General features: G+C 30.8%; 1 long non-coding RNA gene across 1 annotated transcript in view; it reads right to left on the reverse strand.

The window, feature by feature from the left end:
* LOC107443648 (uncharacterized) overlaps nucleotides 1-13,277 on the reverse strand; it is a 43,545-nt gene extending 30,268 nt beyond the window's left edge. Inside the window, exon 1 of the long non-coding RNA XR_001584012.4 lies at nucleotides 12,482-13,277. This is a non-coding gene — a long non-coding RNA (uncharacterized lncRNA). The remainder of the gene's footprint in view (nucleotides 1-12,481) is intronic.
* Nucleotides 13,278-23,284: the final 10,007 nt, after the last annotated feature.

The following is a 23,284-nucleotide window of genomic DNA, read 5'->3' on the forward strand; positions in this document are numbered from 1 at the left end:
GCTCTCCATCGTAGTTCTTCAGGCAAATGATGCCTAGAGGTCATTATTACGAATTGGCTATCTCAGATTTTCAATGTCGCAATCACAGTAAAATTTGTGTGCTTTCTCTCAAACTTGGACTTTTATGCTCCAGGCAGATGACGTAAGCCGAGTGCAGCGCCACTAATTTGCATATTGCAATTTTACTCAGCTACTCTTAGTGGACAACATATGCAAATTTTGCACGGTTTGGCTTACTTTTGAAAGAGTTATCGCTATTTTTGTGATTTTTCCTTAATTTATGATAACCAGTGTATTAATCTCACGTAGTTCGACTGTGAGATTTTAATTTTAGATACAGTTCAAAATGCATGTTTAAGAAAATGGGACTGAACAAAGAATGCGTCTTTTCAACTTCCAACCCAAATTCAACAATTATACGAAGAATTTCGTAGTCCTGAACTTCCGATGTCTGGATTTAGACGATCTCTACGTGTCTAGAACTCTAAACGATGAATGGTTTTTAAAAATCTAAATTCGCACACCTAATTTAATATTGTTATCCGTAACCACCTTGTAAAAACAACTGAAAGACAAAAAAATTTTTTAAAAAAAGACTTAATTTTGAAAACTGTACTAAGTGATTTTAGGAAAATTAATTTATTTCCTAAAATCACGAATGAAGGAAATGAATAAAGTAAGATAAATTCTGACATCTCGTTAAGAATTTATTTGGGTTAGTTAGTCTTTATACAAATAGCTATATTAGTAGATAGGAGCCATATGCTAAGTCCAGTTTTTTAAACACGCATTTCGAGCAATGTGAAGTGTCAATTTTCTTAAACATATATTTTGAACTGTGTCCAGAATAAAAAGTTCACGAGTCGTATCTGAAAAGACGAGTTGTTTCTAAGCATTACCAATATAATCAATTGGAAAGCAAGTTTCTCAGATTTAATATCTTGTGAACAGAAAATTAATAATACTTTTACTTCATTTTGGGTGATGAAAAAGTGTTTCAAGATTAGGTTGATTTTTATTAGACATAAATTGTGAAAATAGCATTTAGCATTAACTTTTCAAGAGTATGGCATTTTGAACAAATAATTTATAGATTCAAAATGAATTCATGAAGACATGTCCTGCCACAAACACATTATTCATAGTTACAATGCATTTAAACGATATTGGGAAATATATTTAGAATTCCATTTTTAAAATTATTTTATGTTTCCAATATTCATGTGGTTTGAATGTCTACTATGTGCTTACTAGTACTAAAAGTGTTTACAAATGCTAAAAATATTTACTATTGCTAAAAATGTTTACATTATCTGATAATTAATAATGTAATAGATTATTATAAAAATAATATAAATGCATATCCATTTAAAACTAATATAATTCAATTACATTACAATCTAATTATTTAAATTTATTGTGTAAATTTTTTTGAAAATGGCAGACAAAAATGAGAGTTTATTTCGGTGTCAAAAACAGTTTAATATTAAACGATCTATTAAGAAAAATAGTTTTACCCATAAATTTCATGACAGAAAATGCATTTAAATCTCAAGAAAACAATAAGAGACAATTGCAACAAAGCATCCATTTAACAATCACTTAGCAAAAGTTCGAAACATATAAACAATGTCTTTTTACTATTACAATGTTCGTAGCAAAAATCCATTTAAACAATGCTAGGCGTTATTTTAAGATTATTATTGTTTCATGACCTGTTCAAGCAAGAGACAATGAATTTTAAAGTGAAAGTTTTTTTTTTAAGTAATTTTTGTAAAAATTCCCGGAAGACAATTTTAATTTTTTTTTTATTTTAATAATTGTCGAAAAGAAGAGTTATGAAAAGGAAGCAAGTAAAAGAATATATAATGACGCAATAGACAATCAGAAATTTTTTTTAAAAAAAGACTATACCCCAAAGCGTTTAATTTTTGAAATAAATATTTAGTATTCGTGACAGTTATTAAAATTATATCTTACAAGTTGCTTCTGTTGTTATTTTTCTAAAAAGGTAGGAAAGAAAGATAATGTTTTTATTTTCATAAAAAAGTAGCCTAATATAATGATAAAATGCACAGTTAAAATTTTTATCAAACTCAATTACTTCGCGAGAACCGTGGTGACACAGGGGATAGAGCGTTCGCCTTCCAATGAATTGAACCGGGTTCGAATCTCAGTCGATACGAATTCCACAACAGTCTCGCACCTACTACAGTGCTGACGTAAAATATCCTCAGTGGTAGACGGATCAGGGGTTATAGTCCCCTTGCCGTCAGGCTAACCACGAGAAGTTTTAGTAGTTTTCCTCTCCGTGTAACGCAAATGTGAGTTTGTTTCATCAAAAACTCCTCCACGAAGGCAAATTTCTCCCCAATACTTGATTCAGAAGTTCCCTTGTCTTTTGGCTTGGATTCAAAATTACAAGGCCACACAGTTTCTGAGTTGAGTTGTCGTAACCCCAGAACTGGGTCTGCTGTTGAACCACGGATATAAAATAAAATTATTTCAAGAGACTTAACTTTTTAGCGAAAATATTTCACACTCTAGTTAATTTTTAAAAATGATTTTTTAAGCGTTGCTTCTGAATTGTTCATTTATTTTAAAAAAATATCAGCCAAAAAAGAAGTATTCATTTTGGCTAAAAATTTACTTTATTTGATACAGCGGAAAAATATTAATTAAAAAAAGTTAACACCGTGGGACATTTAATTACCTTGAGAGAGATATATTGTACTGGCGTAAATTTTTCAAATGTTTTCTTCGACTTTGTTTCTTAGGTTTAAATGTTTCCGAAGGCAGCAGGAGAAAATGAGAGTTAACTTTGGTCACAAAGCAGTCTGATATGAAATGATACAGTAGGAATTAAAAAATAAATATTATCAATCTCTACATTCCAATCTCAACCGAAAGAGAAATTAATAATTAAAAATTGTTTAAATTAAGAGAATTGGATACTTGCACTTCAAGAAGATCATGTATACCTATGTGACCTATGACGTTAACACCAGCTGATCGTTTATAAGCAAAATGGCATGTTAAATACAGCGCCATATCACATCGAATTTATTGAAATATAATTCTTTCTCGTCTACGTGTTTTACTTAACTGAGATTTATAATTTGTTTATGTATTTTTTGTAACCGTAAAATATTTTTTTTTGTGTACCTGGCAACTTCAATGCATAGCTAGTTTGTTTAAGTTCTGCATGGTTTCATGCCTGTGTTTTGTGTTAACAAATATTTTTATTTATTATTATTTTTATTTTTTTTATTTCAAATGAGCTGCACAATCGGTCTTGCCGATAAGCAGACCTAGTGCGTTCTCCAGAGGTGGTATCCACTCTTTCAGGACCACCACAATGGGTGAGATACCGTTGGTCATGTTAATTTGGACGTCTAGTTTCTGCCACACTAGATGGCAGCACCGAGACTCTATTTGGATGCTAAAGTGCACTAGGAATTTAATTTTGCCGGAAATGCCAAGAGCCAATAAGGCACTCCAGGGATCTTTTACATGCCGCATAATCATACGACATGGCCGCTGAGGATTTTCTGCATCCCGAAAATCCGGTGTCTGGGCCGAGGATCGAACCCACAGACTTGAACTCAGAAGGCCGACGACAAACCAGCTGCGCCACCCAGCCACGTGTTAACAAATATATAGTGAAAGAATTGAAATCTTTGTGAAATAATCTTTGTGTAAGAACATAGAATGTGGCACTTAAGAGAATTGATACTTTACGGGCTTGGCTTACTCGAAATAGAAGGGAAAGAACAGTTGATAACGTAAACAAATGCCACGTTTCAACAACCAATGAGAATCGAGAAACCTACACTTCGTCACTTGCTGGTAACCCATTGTTAGAAAGCATCTAACAATCGATTAGTAATAGTAAGAAAAACTGAATTGTTAAGATCCTTTAACTATCACATTGTTTGTTACTGGCAACAATGCACCGAAACGATATTAATTAAAACAATAAGAATACAACTTTAAAATTATTTTTGTTTACTGGTGAGGACAAACAATGAAGATTTTTGAATGGGTAAGTTCTTTAGTAGATTTTGTTTTTAGATTTCTAAAAAATAATTTAAAAACAAAAAATTTTTCTTTTTTTGACAAATGGCCTAGTGAATATTTTGAGGTAGATATTTTTGTCTCAACTTTTACCTCGTACTTTATTTCTCAGTTGTAAATTTTTCTAAAAATAAGCAGTAAATAAAATTTATTTTCTCTAGCGAAAAAGGGGTCCATTATAAGTAGTGTTGCAATTGAAAGTTAAAACAATTTTTAAAAAAATGTGCACAGGTGTGTGAAAATTTTGTATTTTTTAAATAAATAATTTGCAATAGTTTCCCATCTTTCAAATAGTACCTTAGACTTTCTTTGTTTCTGAGTTTTAAATATTCTTAATAATAGATTTCAAAAAATTTTTTTACTTTAGTTAAAAAGTGTTTTAATATGTAATAACATAATAAACGTTCAAAAAATTTGCTCCACGGAACTTTCACTTTCTTGAAATAAATATTTATTACTCGTTCAGTAATAATACTATTACTGCATTTTTTCAGTAATAAAACTATTTTTACTGAAACTTTATTTATTATCAATTTTGTCATTTTTAACCCTTTGGCGCAGATGGGACACCGGTGTCGCTTTATATATTTTTCTGACGCTCTAACTACAAGCAAAAATATATTTTGGCTGTAGTTTTTTTAATTATAAAAAACAGTCTTGTAGAGTTACTAAAAACATCTGCTAGATTATTTGAATTATATTTGTACCAAAATATAAATTCCAAAAAAAAAAAAGTAGTTTGAAAAAGAAATTGTTTCATTCATATTCAAAAATTTATCAATAATTGATTTCGTAATTTAATTACTTCTCGCTCCCGTGAAATTTCCGGCCTTCAGTAGTACCGCGCGAATAAGAATAAAACTAATTCATTTCTTTTGCAAGGAAAAAATATTATTTCTCATTTTACACACCAGATGGCAGTACCAGGATATTTTCAAGGTAATTGTATAGATAGTTAGTTTGTTCTAAACTAGATGTCAGCACAAATCAAATACGCGTATTTGGCAAAATAGGCACTTTTATGATCGTTTTCTTGAAAATCAAACGATTGTTAAGGGGTTAAGGAATTTCCATAATGAATAATGTTTCCGTTGTTGTTGTCATAGGCCATTAAGGCAATGGGTGCGATTGTTTTATTTTTTCCAGTGGCGCCATCTATGACCAAGAATATGACATCTGCCACACCCGTTTATAGGACGGACTCATTCATTCATCCACAGATGGTAATTTTAACCTGAACCAGAGAACGATCAACCTCCAATTAAGGAATCTCAACCCTCGGAGATATAATTTTTTATGGGAACATGGAGGACTTTGTGACCGGACAGATTTAACGCACACCAGTCACCATTTACTACACGGATAGTCTTCGGCCGGCTGGATTCGAAAGCCCAGCTGTGCAACCAGCTCAAATAATGTTTCTCTTAGAGCTAAATAACTGGAAATATGAGAAATTATTGTTTGGAAGTGAGCCGGATTTAGAGGATTTTACCTTTACCGCAGAAACAGACACTGGTATTTAATGCTGCATTTCATAACTATAAATTTTTAAAATGCTAAATACAATAATTTTCACTTATTTTGACTTAAATTAATACAAAATAAGGAAGAAAAAAAAAGAGTATAAGTAATTTCACGAGTAGTAATCTTGAAAATGGTGTTTCGAGTTGTGTTAAGCTCATTCTATGGCAATCTATGGTCACTTTCTTACCGAGCCATTGTTTTTAACTGGATAAGCTTAAGACTCTAAAATATCATCGGAGAGACATTAATGATGTTGAAGAACCAAACTCTAAAGTGACGTCGGCAAAGAAAGAGTTGTCTTATCTATTTCAGTAGTAAATATTTCCAAAAGTCTGGAGGATGAGTTTTGCGAGTTCTGGACAGCATAGGATGTCCTCTGGTGATGATCCGAATTTAAAAAATGCAGCTAGAATGGCCTGACAGTTGAAATTGGGTTTGGGGGCAATGTCTGCATATAGTGTAGAATCTGGAGTATAGGGTAGAATGGTCTTGCATGGAGATATCAGTGGGCTTGAAGTGTCCTGTACCTTAGTCTGGCAATTGCGAATTAGAGGCTTCTAGGGCATTTGAGATCTGGAATTGAAAAATAATAGTTTGCGCTTGGTAATTGCATTTGCGTCTTCAGAGGTAACGATGAGGAACTGATCCAAATCTCTGCCAGCTTTAACAAGTATTGTGAACTCATTCCCGTCAATACCCATAAAGAAAAGAAAAAATCCACTGGAAGGTGCAGCTTCTTTTTATTATTATTACTTGCTTCAAAGAAGATAAAATAAAATCTATTTTTCCAGCGTTTCCCATTTTTTCCGGCTAAGGAATCTCATCCTTTGGCAGAGCCCCAAATTTATGGATAAAATTAGTACCTCGGACTTCTATTTAACGAACTTCCATTTTGCGAATTTCTCTGTATTGCGATTTATTTCGAGGAGCCAAGAACATTTTAGAAATTTCTTTGTAAAATATCTTCCAAATAGCGAAGTGAGTTTTCTATTTAACGAACTTTTCTTTGAGATCCACTTTCCCTATTTCTCAAAATATTTTAGAACATTTCAAACTTGTTAAACCATTTAATGAAGGAAATTGATTTTTGAAGTCACTTACTTTTAGAGAAAGCAGTAAAATCACTTTCCCTTTTTGCTTGCATTTCAAACGAAAAACTCAGACAACATTAAAGGATTTTATCAGTAGCAATTAAACTTAAGAACGTATGTGGTAATCTATGTTTAAAATTACTTTTACAATAAATCTAGCTTTTCTTTTAGTTGAAAATGTATGTGGCATGATAGTGTAACACAGGATAATGTTAGGCTCTATTCTTGCTTTCCATGCAGATTTATTTTATGGTAAAGATTTACAAAATAAATAGTAGATACCAGTTTACAAGATAACGGTGTATCAATTGCTATTTTAATTATGACTAGAGCTTAATTAAAAACCTTTTTTGTATTTAAATATTTCAAAAGGCGATTTTCTATGTAATGAGTTTTCCATATAACGAACTTATTATTGGGATCCAGCGACTTCGTTCAATAGAGGTCCGGTTGTAGTTGTAAATATACCAATCAACGAAAGGAGATTTATTATTTTGATATTTCGTATGAATAATTTTTTTCATTAATCATTTTTGGTTATAAAATTATAAATTTTATGACAAACAGTTGGATTTGATGATCTAAAGTGGCATCGAGGCTCTGATTTTGTTTTTGTTGTATTCATAAGCTGAAATTGAATAAAATAAGCCAAATTATAGTTTTCAAAAAAGAATCTATTAACATTGAGAATGGTTATCGGAACAACATAATAGGATATGGTCTACTTTGAGTTTCAAAGTTCGAGCGAAAAAAATGGCGTAATCATTTATAAATGCATATTCTTTTCATTATTTATTCAATATACTGTTATTGAAATCAATATTTTTTAAAAAGATTTTATTTCTTTTTTTATTGATATTTTACTTAAATAATTTCATAAAAATAATCAAAATATCAAATAAATGATGATTTATGGTTAGGATATTATAATTATGACACGTTACAAAAATCATTACTAGTTTCAAATATTTAAACTCGCGGGTACTCTGTGAGCCTTTCACGGAACCCGAGTGCTCCACGGAACACCATTTGGGAACACCTGTATGAATTGTTCACCTTTATTGTTGATGTTGTTGACTTATGTCTGTTTAGGCAGAGGGGGTGCGATAGTTCTTGTTTTCCAGTGGCGCAGTTTTGCAACTCAACAGATTTAACGTGCATCAGTCACTTTACTACACGGGGAGTCTTTGGGCGGCGGGGTTCGAACCCACGAACTCTCGGACATGGGCCCAGCCTACTATCCCGACCTACCTTTATTGTTCCCCGGATCATTGTGGAATCTGGTCCCTCATTTTAAAATCTGGGTTTTATAAGTTATAAATTCGCCATGCCATCAGTTTATCCAAAGCAAAATATTTTTCCATACCAACAATAGTGTGTTTCAATGAGCACAGTAAAAAATTAAAAAAAAATCTTATAAAAACAATAACAATTGATGAATATGCTGAAGCAGTTTATTTCTAACAAAAATAGAACAAGTACAACGATTTTAACATTTAAGCTTACAAATACAATACAAAATAATTTGCATACGGACAGTCATTTTGTAACATTTAAGCTTTATAATATATCACACGACAACATAGATATCGAACAGTAAAGATTGTTCTTAAAACTATCACATTGAGATATTGATATATATGTGTATAAAATTTGGCACTAATACAAAAAGAAAAATAGCACAAGTATTGGCGCGGCACATCACAATAATTAGCGATTGAATTCCGACATTTGATTGTACTTGCTTACTTTTTTCCCCACTGTCTAAAAATATCACAAATTTGAATCTTTGATCGTGATTGAAAGTGATAATGCAATATTTGATATATTGCTTGCATGAAAAAATTTAAAAAAATTTTAAACAGTTTTTTTTAAACCAAAAAATTGTAACTTTATAATTTGAGATTCATAAATACTTCATATAAACAGCACTTCTTCATAATATTTCATGTGAAAAATGGAATCTAATGATAAATGGACAAAATTTTATATTTTTAAAATCACTCTGTATTTACATTAATTGATCATATTATTATGTTACAAACAACGCGGAGCATTTTAAACAATTTTAAAAGTGGCAAATAATTCGGAAATATATGCTTAACTCTAGATAACTAAATTTAAATCAGTGTTAGTTTGTAACTAATCATTCGATTGAAAGACTAGGAATTAGAAACAAGTATATTTATATATTTCCTCAATTTATTTCAAGTAAATTAACTCAACTTTAAGACTTCCATTAAAAAAATAGAAATATGGTAAGAATTATCGTTTGCACTCGTGGCAAATATTGAAAATGTGCTTTCCCCAAACAGCCCTGCTACAACAGTAGCATTTGTATGATAGGCGACTGATTAGATGGAAAGAAAGTACAAATTCTGCGTTTGCGATAAAAGGCAGGAAAACGCAAAAATGCACACAGTGGCCAATTATGGAATTGGCGCAAACTTCTGCATGTTGCAACAAAATATTTGACTGTTAGACAACGATTGCAACAAATTTCAAAAAGTATCAAGAGTACAGCAGTAATAATCACCTTCAATTAACTCATTTTACTGGTTAGGTATTGTGAATGATCTAGTGTGAAAATAATTGGTACAACTCGAACAGTCAAAACCGGCAGGGCTCGGTAGTCTATCAGACGAATGTTTAGTTATCTAGGGTTAATAAACAATAAAAATTGCAATGCATGTGTCTAGCTAAGGAATTGACAGAGCAACAGCACTTAGCAACAACGAGAAATCGTTAAATTAATTTTAAAATATGGTGTAAAAATTTTGATTTTGTTCATTTCTGAATATAATTATAATCCATTTGATCATTTTCACATTAAAAAAAATCTTTAAACATTAAAAAAAACTAAATGGTTAAAAAAAAGAGGGAAAAAAAAGTCGCAAAATCATATTTCTGCGAGAAAAACACACAAACGGTATCGAAATCAAACAAATCACTATTGAGGAATCATGGCTGAAAACAAAAACCTGTTTGATTGCCGGAAGAGTCACAGAAGCGTTGAAAGGTGATTTCATCGGTTTCCCTCTGAAGTTTCATCGGGCAATCAAACTGGTTTTGCTATTTTTCATCCCTACTTCACCATTAATTTGTAGATTTCAATAGCGTTTTTGCTTTCTCCTCACTTTTCGATCGATTTGCAACCGCTGAAGTGTCCAAAAATACATAAAGGTAGAACACTCTACCTAAAAAAACTTTCAAATAAAATTTTCATTTAAGCATCTCAAATCATTTCCTCAAACATTTTTAGATAGAAATTAATCAGAAATTACAGGTTTACAACGTAATCTGTATTTTCTAGTGCATTTCTTATAATATATTTTCAAAACGAAAGAAACTTTTTCACCAACTCATTTTAAATTAAGGAAAATCATAAAAATGAATTTATTGAAATAATTCCTCAAATATACTTCCCCATTTAATATCAATTGTAAACATTTCTGCTATTAAATTTCCTTTGAGGATTAGGCGAAAACCATGGAAAATGCTTATATCAAATTTTATACCACCCTTTGAAGGTTAAATGCTGTAATTCTCTTGGACGGTTTAATTTAATGCACGTTCTTTCACTAAATTTAAAACTTATATCATGGTTTTGAAAAATTTATCCTCGCAGTAAAGGGTATGGAATTAATGTAATGTAATATAGTGAATCGAAAATTTACAAAGAATCCAATTTATTTCATTGCTAAGCTTCAAATAGTTAAGGTTAATAATAGTATAAAAAGCTCAAGCTTGCAAAAAGTACTAAAGCGTAAAAATTTATATAAATATTTATATTAAGACACAGATTCTGTTGAAGTTCAACAGTGTTTAAATAAGAATTAGTTTATATTATCAAAGGATAATAAGATTCATTAAAACACAGTTAAAGCATGCACACACAGCATGCATTCATAGTAATGAATTTAATAATAACCAATAAATTTAAACTGACATGAAAAATGTGTTTCAATAATTATACCGGCTGGATACTAAAGATGAACTCGAGCTCGTTTTAGGAGGTCCGAGCCTGAAGAATTTTAATCCGAGCCCAAGAAATAAGTTGGATAAAGACCAAATTTTGCGATCTGGTTACTCGGCCTTCGATGTCTAGACAAGGAAATTAGTAAATTAAAAACGTTTGTATTATCAAGCTGAGAAAGAAAAGCGAAGAGAAAAATGGAACCAACTGAAATTCCGAGATGACAAAAACTGATGAAAATATAAAGCAAAATAAATAGATTTGACAACTAGTGTTAACCTCACAAAGGAAAAGCCGTGAACAGAAAAAGCAGATCGCTGTAAATGTTTATACCTTATAAATTTAAAATTTTTTATGCTTAATAAATGTTTGTTTAAAAGTTGTAAGAAAGTTTATGAAATTTTTATCAAAAATCCGAGCTCACCCGAAATTTTTTATCAGTAGACGGGTACCGTCTCCTCTCTAATATAAACTTAATTAAAAAATAAACACAACCCCTGTATTTCTCAATATTTTTTGTAGGTACAATAATGCTATTAGTGGAAGTAATTTAAGGTTACCATTTGGAAGATTTATTCTATTTTCTATACCAGATATTTTATATTGGGATTTTTGGAAATTTCTGCCAATGTTTGGTGGGTGACATACGAACATATCTGAATATATCAAAATATTATTTTATAATATCTTATATAAAATAGATTTTGCATTAAAGTGGATGTTGAAAATGAATATTCAACTTTGCCAAAATTTAAAAGGTTTAAAATGTAAAGAAAAGCACACACGAAAGCTAGCGCATTTGCACGGAAATATATTGAAAACAAATCGAGTTTTCTTTAGGCAGTACTGAAACTATGATTACCATTACAAATCAGCCAATAATTCAGTTAGTTAAAGTAGTTGAGATTTTTGAATTTTAACAAACAATATCGTAATTGAGAACTGCAAAACTGCCAAAGTTTTAAAAAGAAATTTAAATTTCGGAGAACATTTTACAAAACACGGTAATGCAAATAAGATTTCAAGAACATGTATTAAAGCTGTGGAATTTTCCAAACGTGCAATTTCGCAAAATTTATACTAATCTATAACATATTTCATTATAATTTCTAAGTAATTATGAAAAACAATTTTCATATATCACCATCAAATATAAATAATTGAATACTAAACTAAAATAAGTGAATAGTTCAAGTTTTAAAATAATCATACTCTACACTCTGTTCTACATACAACATCAAAAGCTATTATGAGATCTACAAAATGTTTTTAGTGTAAACACTTATTAAATCGACACACACTCACAATAACATGGAAGACTAATGTCTCTATGATATATTTTTCAGTTATCTAGAAAGACATCTTAAACATGCATATAAATACATTTAATATCACATATAACTATAAAACCATAACACCAACTTTCGATTTAATTTTCAATAGCATGAAATTCTTAAACGACCAAGAATGTATTAACTATCGAGTTGTATACGACGTATTAGTTATGTTCTAGAATTATGCGTGAAATATTTTTTATACGCCAGGAACATGATATATTTGTTTTATTTTTTTAACAATTAAAATTACTTATACGAATAATTTTATCTCTTGCTTTACAGCAATTTTTTATTCTAACATTTTACGACGAAACTTTTTCTGATAATTTCAAAATTAGATATTATTATTAACGACAATTAAATCAAACTAAACTGAATCAAAATAAAACATCTAATATCACAAGTCAATATCAAATTTTAAATAAATAATAATATCGATGATTAAATAAACGTATAAGAAATGTTTAATGACATACCATAATTCTTTTGAAGATAGTGTTATAAGTCCAGTTTTAAAATAAATTTTCGCTTAAGTCGCCAAACATAAACCATTGATAACACATTTTACTTATATTTTAACCTATTACCAGCAAAAAAACTGTTCAGTGGGCTAGAAAACTACAATAAATCTATGAAAATTTTAAACACATAAAACTAATGAATGTAGTTTGTTTATTCAAAAAGCTCCTGGCTGCCTACTGCTACAAAGCATGTAGAAACCTACATGTCCGAGGGGTATTGTTCTTCCGCAAAATATTCTAAAGCTAATAGGTAGCGGGTACGTATTCCGACATAATCATATAGCTCTGTCCTTGTGCTGTCGCTTCTCTATTTGGCGCTATTTGTCCTTTAATTTGACGAGGTTTTATAAGCATAAGTGCAAAGGATTCATGCAAATGTAATACCTTATCTTAATCGCAGGATGAAGAAGACAGTTTGGTAAGTTACGCCGTTCAGATTGCTTCTTATCAACAATCCAGCATTCTTTCTCTATAGAGATTAGTAAATAATATAGATTACAAAAGGACGTAACAAAGAAAAATGTAAGTTACATTTAGATTTATGAAAGGAATCGAACCCGCTATCTCTAAGCTTCATGGCTTTTGATAGAAAGATGCTGTCTAGAAATATGCAGGATTGGAAATGAAACTGATATTTTATTACCTTTTACGCTTAAAAGAACAAAATTTTTTTAAAGAAAATAATTAAAATCACTGGCGATGTTTATGAGTTCCCCTGCTGTTTCACCTAACTGTCATGGACATTACCGATTATTGTTGTATATGAGAATAAGTTTATTTCTACAGCTAACTGGTGAGTTTCCATTGCAATCTTAGTTTATTTTAAAATTCCTAGCATGCGGGGAGTGAGGAGAAAAATCCATTGCATCATATTAGCTTGGTGATAAAGTAAAGTAAAATTACAAAGCGACGAATATGGTACGGGGATTAGACGACAAGGTAGATGACTAAACTTATATAAACATTCAACCTACCTCTCATTCAAATATGATAGACTCCAAGTGTACTTTTTACTTACACATTGGATTATTGATTGGATTGAGGTGTGAAGTTACATACAATTGTAATACATAAACTTAAGAATAGACTTTGGATATTTAAATAACTCAATAATAGAAAAAAAATTAGCTTTTCGGAATGGTAAAAACTCGATCAAAATAATAAATTATAATCACGGAAAGCTGTAAATACAATAAGATCCGGGACAAAATATCAAAACAAGTTAAAAACATGAAACTCATTTATTTACAATGTAATTCGTTTATGCAAAAAACTGAACTAAAAAAGAAAAGCTGCTTAAAAAATATATATTCATTATTTATTAAAAATATGTATGAGTAACTGATTTCTCTCCCAGATCCCAGTCAAATTTTGGGATAGGCGTAAGTATAAAGTCACACAAAAACTATTTCTAAACTTATGTATTTTTTGCTCGTGAATGAAATTCTTCGATTAGCAATCAACTATTCAAATTGTCTTTATCTTTGAGATTGCTAAATTTAAATTTTCCTTTCTGAATCAAACTGTAGTATCCGAATATGATTTTTGATTGGTTTCATCGAAAATTTATTGATCAATTTCTTGAATGCGAAAATGGCCAATTTCGCTGTCCAGTAATAGACAAACCATTAAATGAGGCAAAACCAAATAAAGAGATAGCCTCTGAGAAAAAAGAGCACAGATACCGTTATTTCATGCCTCCAGTAAATCTCAGTACAAATCCAATTGATCCCGGTATTTCCATTGATAAACAAGAAAAAACAAATACCAAGGAAGAGGAAATAAAAACAGAAAACGTAACATTTTCAACAACTAATCCTGCCGAATTCTCGAACCCTGAGCTTTTGAAACGCATTAAAAAGTTTTACATCGTAACTTCTAACAAGAAAACAGACGCGGAAGTTTTGAAATTCAGCGCAGCTTTCATAAAAGGTGTTTACTCTCCCAACATTCGCAAATTTTTAGTTGTACCATTTCCAGATGATAACTCTTCTGGGGTCAGCATTTCCCATACCAACATGGACTTGAGTGATTCCTTACATAATCAAGCAAAGGATTTTGAGAAAAATTTGTCAAATGTCTACCAGAAAAATGAGAGCACTTTAAAAGATCCAGGTGAATATCTTGATGATGCCTTTGAGGAAGAGTACAGGTACAGCACCCCGTCTGAAAAGACAGAAAGTCCCCGAGATTCCTTAATGAAAAAACCTTTGGAGCGATATGGTGAAGAAAATTGTCGAGCGTTTAGAGATCGTTTAAGTTCCGTCTTACCGACAATAGATTCGTCAATCAATGAAAAAGAAATACATTTTGATGAAGCCGAGCAAAAGAATGATACGAGGAATCTTTGGCAACAATCTGAATCTGATGGTAGTTTGTGGTGTGATTTAGTTGACATTGAATTACCTGTTATTTGTCAAAGTGAGCGATCCAAGTTGAAGGAATTTCCTGAGGTTCAAGAAACGAAAAGTGTTTTTAAGATAATTTTCGAAAAGCTCTTGAAAGCAAAAACGCAAGATAGTTATAATGAGATGGATTATTACAGTAAAATAATGGATTAAAATTTGTTAAGAGATACTTCATAAATAAATTTAATTAAGATACAGTGATACTATTTAAAATTTAACAGACATTCATAAACAAAAGAAAATCTAAATATGTTTTTTCAGTAAAAGGGTATCCGATTTTCTCAAAATCAAAATTAGGCTGGGAATTATCTTTTAAAATCCTCTGTACTAAAATTTGGCTTTAGTGCACAGCATGTAACGATTGAATTGCAGCATGCAAGAAGGGTTTTCGCTCTGATAATAATTATAATATTTTTATTTTTCTCAAAAATAATTAGCAATTATCAAAATAATAGAACTGAAATTCTTTCTGCATGTAGCGATTCAATTGGTAAGTAACGGTTATATCTGAAAGCTGAATGAAAATGCCGACATAAAACTAAATTTATATCGAGGATAGTTAAGATTTTTCTTTGGAAGATTACTAATAAGCAACATATTGCGATTTCTACAATAAAAATAAAATGGTACTTCTGCAATAGCTAAGTACTAGGCGAAATTCCTTGCTCCAAGTGGCTCCAAGTTTTTAAAGTATTCTGAAGAAAATTAGTAGCGATATATCAGCTTAACGCATAAATGATTCTTCACAAAGAAGGCTGTTTGTGCAACCTATGATCGCTATACGCCAATCTTCGTTTTTGATTAACGGATAAGTACTTACAAAATTGTTGACTATCAAATTAATTCCATTACTATCTGCTTTAAGGTTAATTTAATGATTTTTTTAAAGTCTAACAATTGGTTAGGTGTATTGAAGCGAGGAAAGATTTCAAACTTTAGTTTTCTAGAAATTTATAAAATAAAAAAGAATTTTACAATTAGTTAGTTTATGAAGGCATAAGCGACAATCAAAAGCTTTAGAGATATTTTGAGAAAAAATATTTATAAGACTTATTAATTTCTCGATGACCAAAAGATATAAAAATGTTTTTAGTTTTTGATAATTTGCTAAAAGCCGTAAAAACAAATTTTAATAATGGTCAAAATAATACAAATTACAACAGAATTTCTAGCTTATAAAATAAATCCATTTCATTATAAGTGAGGTGGTGGGTCAGACAAGAGAAATACCGAAATTCGGACTGGTTTTCTAATTTTATTAAGGGCATTCTCATATTGGATCCTGATCATGCCAACTGTAACAGTCAAGGCAACCCAGTTTCAAAACCCTATTATTATATTTGCAATATATTTTATAACCTTCGTTGAACTTTTGGGTTCACGACTAATAATGTTCAACTCCGTAGATTTGTAATTTTGAACCAATCCAGAAGACAAGGAAAATTCTGGATCAGTACCCCCAGAGGCATGATTTGTTATGGGAACATGGAGGACTTTGCGACTCAACAGATTCAACTTGCATCAGTCACCATTTACTACACAGGGTGTCTTCGGCCGGCGGGGATCGAACAGATGACCTCTTGGACACGAAAATAAATGTATAGCTTGTCCAGAGGTAGTTAGAAATTACAATCTTCCAATTCCTTCCTTGGTGTTTATTTTCAGCTTCTCGCTAGCCAGTTTCTGGGTGTCGCTAAGACTTGTCTATTTCGGCATAGGATTAGATTTCTCTCTGATGCTCAGCAGTAAGAAACTATCCTCAGACGACAAAAGAACTTCTGAGTTACGAACGACAAACTCATCTTCATGGAATATTCTTTTTAATGAACATTTGTGTTAAAAGGAGAAGAAAACCATTCACGATTACCACGGTTAGAAACAGCATTTACAAGTTAATGCTGTAAATAATGGATGTAAACTAGGACCAGTATTTGAATCCAATTATAGATAAATCTAGGTCGCTTGTGTTTAACATGAATTTTTATTTATTAGATATCATTACTGCTATCAATACAAGGGTACGTTTCTTAGTAGAACTATACAGATTTTCGGCATATGCAAAAATACTAAGGGAATCCTCTATAGCAGTGGAATCTGCCGCTAAGAAAATGAATATCATAATCAATGAAGATAAAACAAAATCTAAGTATTCTGGTAAAGATTCTAATGATATTTTTAATACTTGAAACCTATAATTTTGAATGTGTGAAACATTTCACCTATTTGAGATCCGAAATTGTCAAAATGAAGTTAGTGTAAGAAATAAGGAAGAGAGTTTCAGCTGTTAATCGATGCTTTTATGGACTAAGAAGCCACTTAAAGTCTCATTTAATTGAAAGAAAAACTAAAATATTACTTTATGAAACTCTTAATAAAAATCAGTTTTAACGAATACTTCGGAAACATGGACCCTCAAACAAAAGATGAAAATGCTCTCTCGATATTTGAAAGGAGAGTCCTCAGGACTGTGTGACAATGGTGTATAAGGGGAAAAAACAACTTTGAATTACACTAGTTATATAAAAATGATAACAGCATAAAAATAAATAAATAAACGATGGACAGACTGTCTAGAACAATAATTTACCGTAATTAAAGTAAAGAATTGGATGCCAGTTGTCCACAAAAGGGTGGACTGGAAAAATATTCTAAAGAAGACCAATGCCCACTCTGAGCTGTTGATTAGTTTTCAAAATTTTATATTGATTTAAAGATTGAAACAAATATATCAGATGAATGTTTGTTGTTAATATCATTGAAATAAAGTACGATTATTTTCTGTGCATAAAATATATACTCAAGAAAAATATATACGGAAAATTTATACCTATATTTCACAAAAAATATGTAAAAAAAATATTTTGAACTTTTAGTGCGGAAATAAAAGAAAAATAAGGTTATTATATTGAACTTTTTACTTCAAGTAGGATAGAATTTATGCTATATTAATTCCCAAAAAATAATATCCATCCCAACTAATCAGCAAAATTATGATGAAAAGAGCTTCAACATAAAAAGGTACTTCAATCTAATAGAGCAGCCTTTGCGAGAAATAATTGTTTTAATGACGAATTTTTATTATTATTTTTTTTTCATAAAGTGTTCAATTTGAAAAATTATGCAGCAACAACGATTAGTGCTTATTGTTTGGCGACTTAAGAAATCATACCTCAAATATAAGTAACACACATCAATAGTGTATCGATATATGTACAAGTCTCTCACCATATCTAAAACAAGAGAAATTTAAAAACTAAAGGTACAGTAAACTGGGACAAATTTGCCAGATTTTTAAAAAATGATTTTTGGCGCTGTGACAAATTAATGAACGAAATATTAAGTGTGTGCCTAGAGGCCCTCTTGGCAAGAATGGAGTCCCAATTCAGGAGTTCCAAATTGAAGAGGCAGGCGAAAATTGTTCCATTTGAAACGGTGAGAAAGGGCGAAAAGACTCGATTAGTAGTCCTGTTTAAAGTGAGAAGGTATATGGCGATGCAAACTAGTTTAACTTCAAAACAAATCTCAAAATTTAATTTAAAAGCGCAATATGATACAACACAATATTTTATTCTGAAACATTCCTTTATGATATTAATAGTTAGGATAAGCTTTATATATTCATTAATTTTGTTCTTTTTTTGTTAAGGATTAAGGGCATCATAATACAGAAAACATCAATGCATGACAAACGGATTAAAAATGATTTTTCTCATCAATTATAACCATTTATTATTAATAATAATTGAATTAATAATAAGAGGAGATAATAAGAGATAACAAGAGATGTGCATGTGTCATTGCCCGATTTACATTTGTACGGTATTCCGCACACTTACGTTTTTTCTAAGGTTAAGTGCCATTGCATGGTACTCCTTACACTATGATGTCTTCTCATGGTTAAAAATCATTGCTCGGTGTACAATTGTCCAGTATTCTAAACACTGATATTTTTCTAATGTACCGTAATAGGTTATTGTTATAATGAGGGCAAAATAAGCCCGTTAAAGTGAATTGCATAAAAAAACTGAATTATTTAATAAAGTACTTATTTTTCTTTAAATAAAGAGAATAATGTTTGACTATTTTTTTAAAGAAAAAAATTGTGAGCTTACAAGCCAATTATGGTAATTTGAAGATCAACCAACTAAAATGGGAAAAAGCAACAACTCTTTTAAACCTTACCGCCTGAACTGAAACAATTTTTCATTACTACCTCATGTGATGCTATATATAAATCTTCATAACGTGCCAATATAAACCGAATATAGTGCAAGCATAAAAGCCACAATTTAAGTGCCTTAAACTTTGAGGTTAATTTTAATTTTAAACAAGTATAATATAGTGCTAACCCTTGTTAAAGAAAGAACAAAAGCTACAATTTAAGTGCCTTAAACTTTAAGCTTTAGTTCAATTTCATATTTGTATACATTATAATTATAAAGCTGATAAAAAGTATGGACTTCGAAGATCTTAAAAACTTAAGTCTTTTAAAAAAAAATCACCAATTTGGTGAAATTTTTTCACTGACTAAAAAACTACTAAAACCAATGAATAATTCTCAATTTTTATATGTTTTTATGAGCCTTATTAACTACGCAGCGTTGGGGTAACTTTTCAAGTATTTTAAAAATTAAACTTAGATGAGTTTCATTTTCAAATTTTATATTTAATCATACTGGCACTTGTGCCATTTTCATAATTAGCATAGGAGACACCGACCATAAATGGACAAACCTAACAGTTACGAATAATTGTTATAAACCATCAACAGTTACAAAAATATATTATTTACTAAAAGTGATTATTTCATATGACGGCACAGCTTTCAAAGAACAATCTTTAGGTTCTACGAGACAATTGTGTTTTTCGATTGCGGAGACAATTGTCTTGCAATGGCAAAATCATAACGCCAAAAATCAGATTCTGGCAAAGTTTTACCGTTTATGTTAGTTAAAAATATAGAATTTATAAAAGTTGTTCTGATCTCTGAACTCCCCTTTTATCACATTTAGGAGCATGGTGAAAGACAAGACCAGATTTATAAATCGTTGGAGGAAAACAAAAGGAATATAAAAAGACAATAGGTTTGTGTAGTTCATTCCGCACTATCGACTGCCCGATTTTTGCAGTAATAGAAACAGTTACTTTGTCCACAGTTAAAAATACATAAATTTTTATTTATTTTTTTGTAGATTTCGGATTGAATTGGTCCCTGCATCCAGTCCCTCAATTATTTAAGTATTGGTAATAGACTAAAGCAAAAAACGTAAATAAAGCACAAATGAAAATACAAAAAGGGACATACTATAGTTTCAGTTCGATAAGCAAGAACCTTCCTCAATGTCTCATTGTCAAAAAATGACATTTAGATTTTTTGACACTTAGATACTGAGGAAGGATCTTGTTTATAGTACTGAAACTATAGTATGTAAATATATGTACTTTCATTTGTGCTTTATTTACATTGTTTTTCGCTTTAGTCTACTTAGTCTACATAGCCAAAAGTACACCTTATCCTTTTTTTGTGTGTGGATTTATTGGTAATAGATTTAAAATAAGATTAAAAAAAAAACTTCAGTTTTGATAGTTTATAATGAAAAGTAAACAACTTTTCTTACTGAAATGTTCTATTCCAAATATCATCACGATTTACTAAGGAACAATTCAAAAAGAAAATTATGAAAATATTTAATAAATTTTTAGGCTTAACTTCAGGTTTTTAATTCCGTAAAACTTTTACATCTTTGTTACTGCTGAATATTAATTAATAAAAATATGAATTAAAACTTATGATATTATTTTATCACAGACAATATTGATAATGAGTACTGGTTTGTAAAATGATACAAGGAGCAAAAACATTGTTTTGTTATTGAAGTTGTCTTATTTGGATTTTTTTCTCTCAGTTGATTTTACACTTTATTGAATATAAAATTCATATTTACTTTTAAAAACAATTGTCATAATATACTTTGTAAAGGATGTTGTAAAGTTATTATGCTGTAGTCTTTCACAAACATCCTAATCATTATAAAAAAAAAACTCAAAACAAAGCAACTATAAATTAATAAACAAATATAAATTGAAAAACATAACATCACCTCCATACTAATGTTTTATATATTACAAGACAACCATGATTTGATTTTATGAAATCGAAAAATCAGTAAAATTATGAGGATTTAAAACACGGCTAGCACCTTTCAATAAAATTGTTTTTTTTTTCTTCTAAATTTGATGTTATATTTTGTTTTTTTAAATTTTGAAAGTCAATGTTTTTTTTAAAAAATGCATTAATAAGTTTACGATAAATCGTAAATGACCACGATACAATATAAACATACTTTTCTGGTGGTTGAGTTAAAAATAATTAATCATACAGTCATTTATAAAACGTAATATAAAAATTTAGTATTTTTAAAATGTTAAAAATTCAAAACACCGATCAACTTTTACCGCAGTGAGGATTTCGTACTTGCCACGTTAATTGAATTAATTCATAAGGGACCATAACACGCGTTCTCATTTATAGTTTGCCTACGGTAAGAACTCCGCTGCCACAAAGTGTGTGCTCGTCTGCTGCTATGGAAACAAGAACAGCGCATTTCAGGGATGGTAGCTTCTCTTTATTGTAGGGCTACCACAATAGACCGAAGAAATGAATTATCTCACTCTCGATGACCCGAGCCCAAACCTGTCCTAAACAGTGACCCCACACCCCTACTTGAAATTGTTATACCTCATTGCCATAGTCACAGCCAAGGGTCCAGACGAATGACTAGGGGAGTTCTAACTTTAGACAAACTATATATCTGTCTAAAACAGCAATTTAAAACATGTGAAAATGCACAACTATTCAAAATTTCCTTTTGTGACGTCCCTAAATTAACTATTAACCGAGTTTCAAGCTAATTTCAATGCATAAAAGCCAGTCCTTTAGTTTGAATATAAACAAAAATTAGTTCTGAAACATACGAAGAGGTTTTATCTTCCATATAAATGCACAAAGCGTTATATTGTTGTTGTTCTCATTCCCATGACCAGCAGAGCTAGATCAGGTCCATGAGCTCGTTCACTCTAAGAAAGTCTAGCACCAACAGGGGAGCTTGAGCCAGGTCCTGCCTGGTAAGTCCCAGACAAGATAAAATGTGGTCAGGGGAGGCCTGGGCAGCAGAACACTTAGTGCATATAAAATCGGTTAAACATTAAGTAACGTAATAATACATTCGTTATGTAATAAAACCGGTTAAACATCTTATTTATGAGGTTTTATGAGGCAAACATTCAAAACGAAATTCTCAAAAGATTCATTTAGAGGCTCTGCCACTTAGTAATTATTTTTTAAAGAATAAGATTTTTATTTTTGAAAAATCTAACATAGTGATTCTACAGAGATTTTCAATTCAGGGAACGAAATCAGGAGCAAATTATTTAAATTTTGAGCACGAACACTCCGCTACTACCTCGTCCAATGGAGCATTCTCACTGCACGCGATTCGCATACGCGATCGTATGTCAATGCGTCACACACATCCGCGAGCAGTTTGTCTAACATGTAATTTTTAAACATTCGAACGAGCGTCAGATAATTGCATGCAAAGAGAAAGCTTCCTGCACGTTTCTTTCTATATGTAGACAAAATGCCCACTTTGGTGAAAGTGATACGGATTTTAAGACAACATACACACTTACACATCGAAACATACATACATTCATGATTATCTAGTTAGATTACGGTGATTGCTAAACATTGACGTTTGTATTGAAATAGCTTGAAAGATTCTTTGGCTTTGATTTCATCAATACGTTATCACTTATTTGATTGTAACTTTCAACATCATACTGGTAGATTGATATCTGAAAGAAATGAGCAAACGAAATTCATATAAATATATTTTGTTCTTTTTATGGATGGTAGACTAAATGTAAACAACAGCAAGCTTCTTAAAACCGGAAGAAATTTAGAAAGCTTCCGATGTATCTCTCTGCTTTGGAAGCGATGTATGAATAGGCTTAACATTCAAAGAAGTTTCATGAATGTGATTTATGTCTAAATTTACGGGTTATTTTACCATTCTTAAGAGCTTCCGATAATTCATAAATTCTAATTGGTTGAGCCTCAAAAAAATTTGAGTTGCCATGTTTTGAGTTTTATTCCTTATTTGACTGTATTTGAGTTTGCTATTGGCGATCGAAATGGGCTACAGATAGCGTAGAGCAGAACCCTCTAATTATGGCAACATTTCGCATGCTTTCACCATTAGCGTGTGGAGAGTCATAGAAAAAGGAAGTACTTTAGTTTTTGTCTTGATTTTCACATAAATAGATTAAAATCTTTTCAGGTAGCAAA

This window comes from Parasteatoda tepidariorum, chromosome 2 (genome assembly GCF_043381705.1).
Source record: "Parasteatoda tepidariorum isolate YZ-2023 chromosome 2, CAS_Ptep_4.0, whole genome shotgun sequence".
NCBI classification, from domain to species: Eukaryota; Metazoa; Arthropoda; class Arachnida; order Araneae; family Theridiidae; genus Parasteatoda; species Parasteatoda tepidariorum.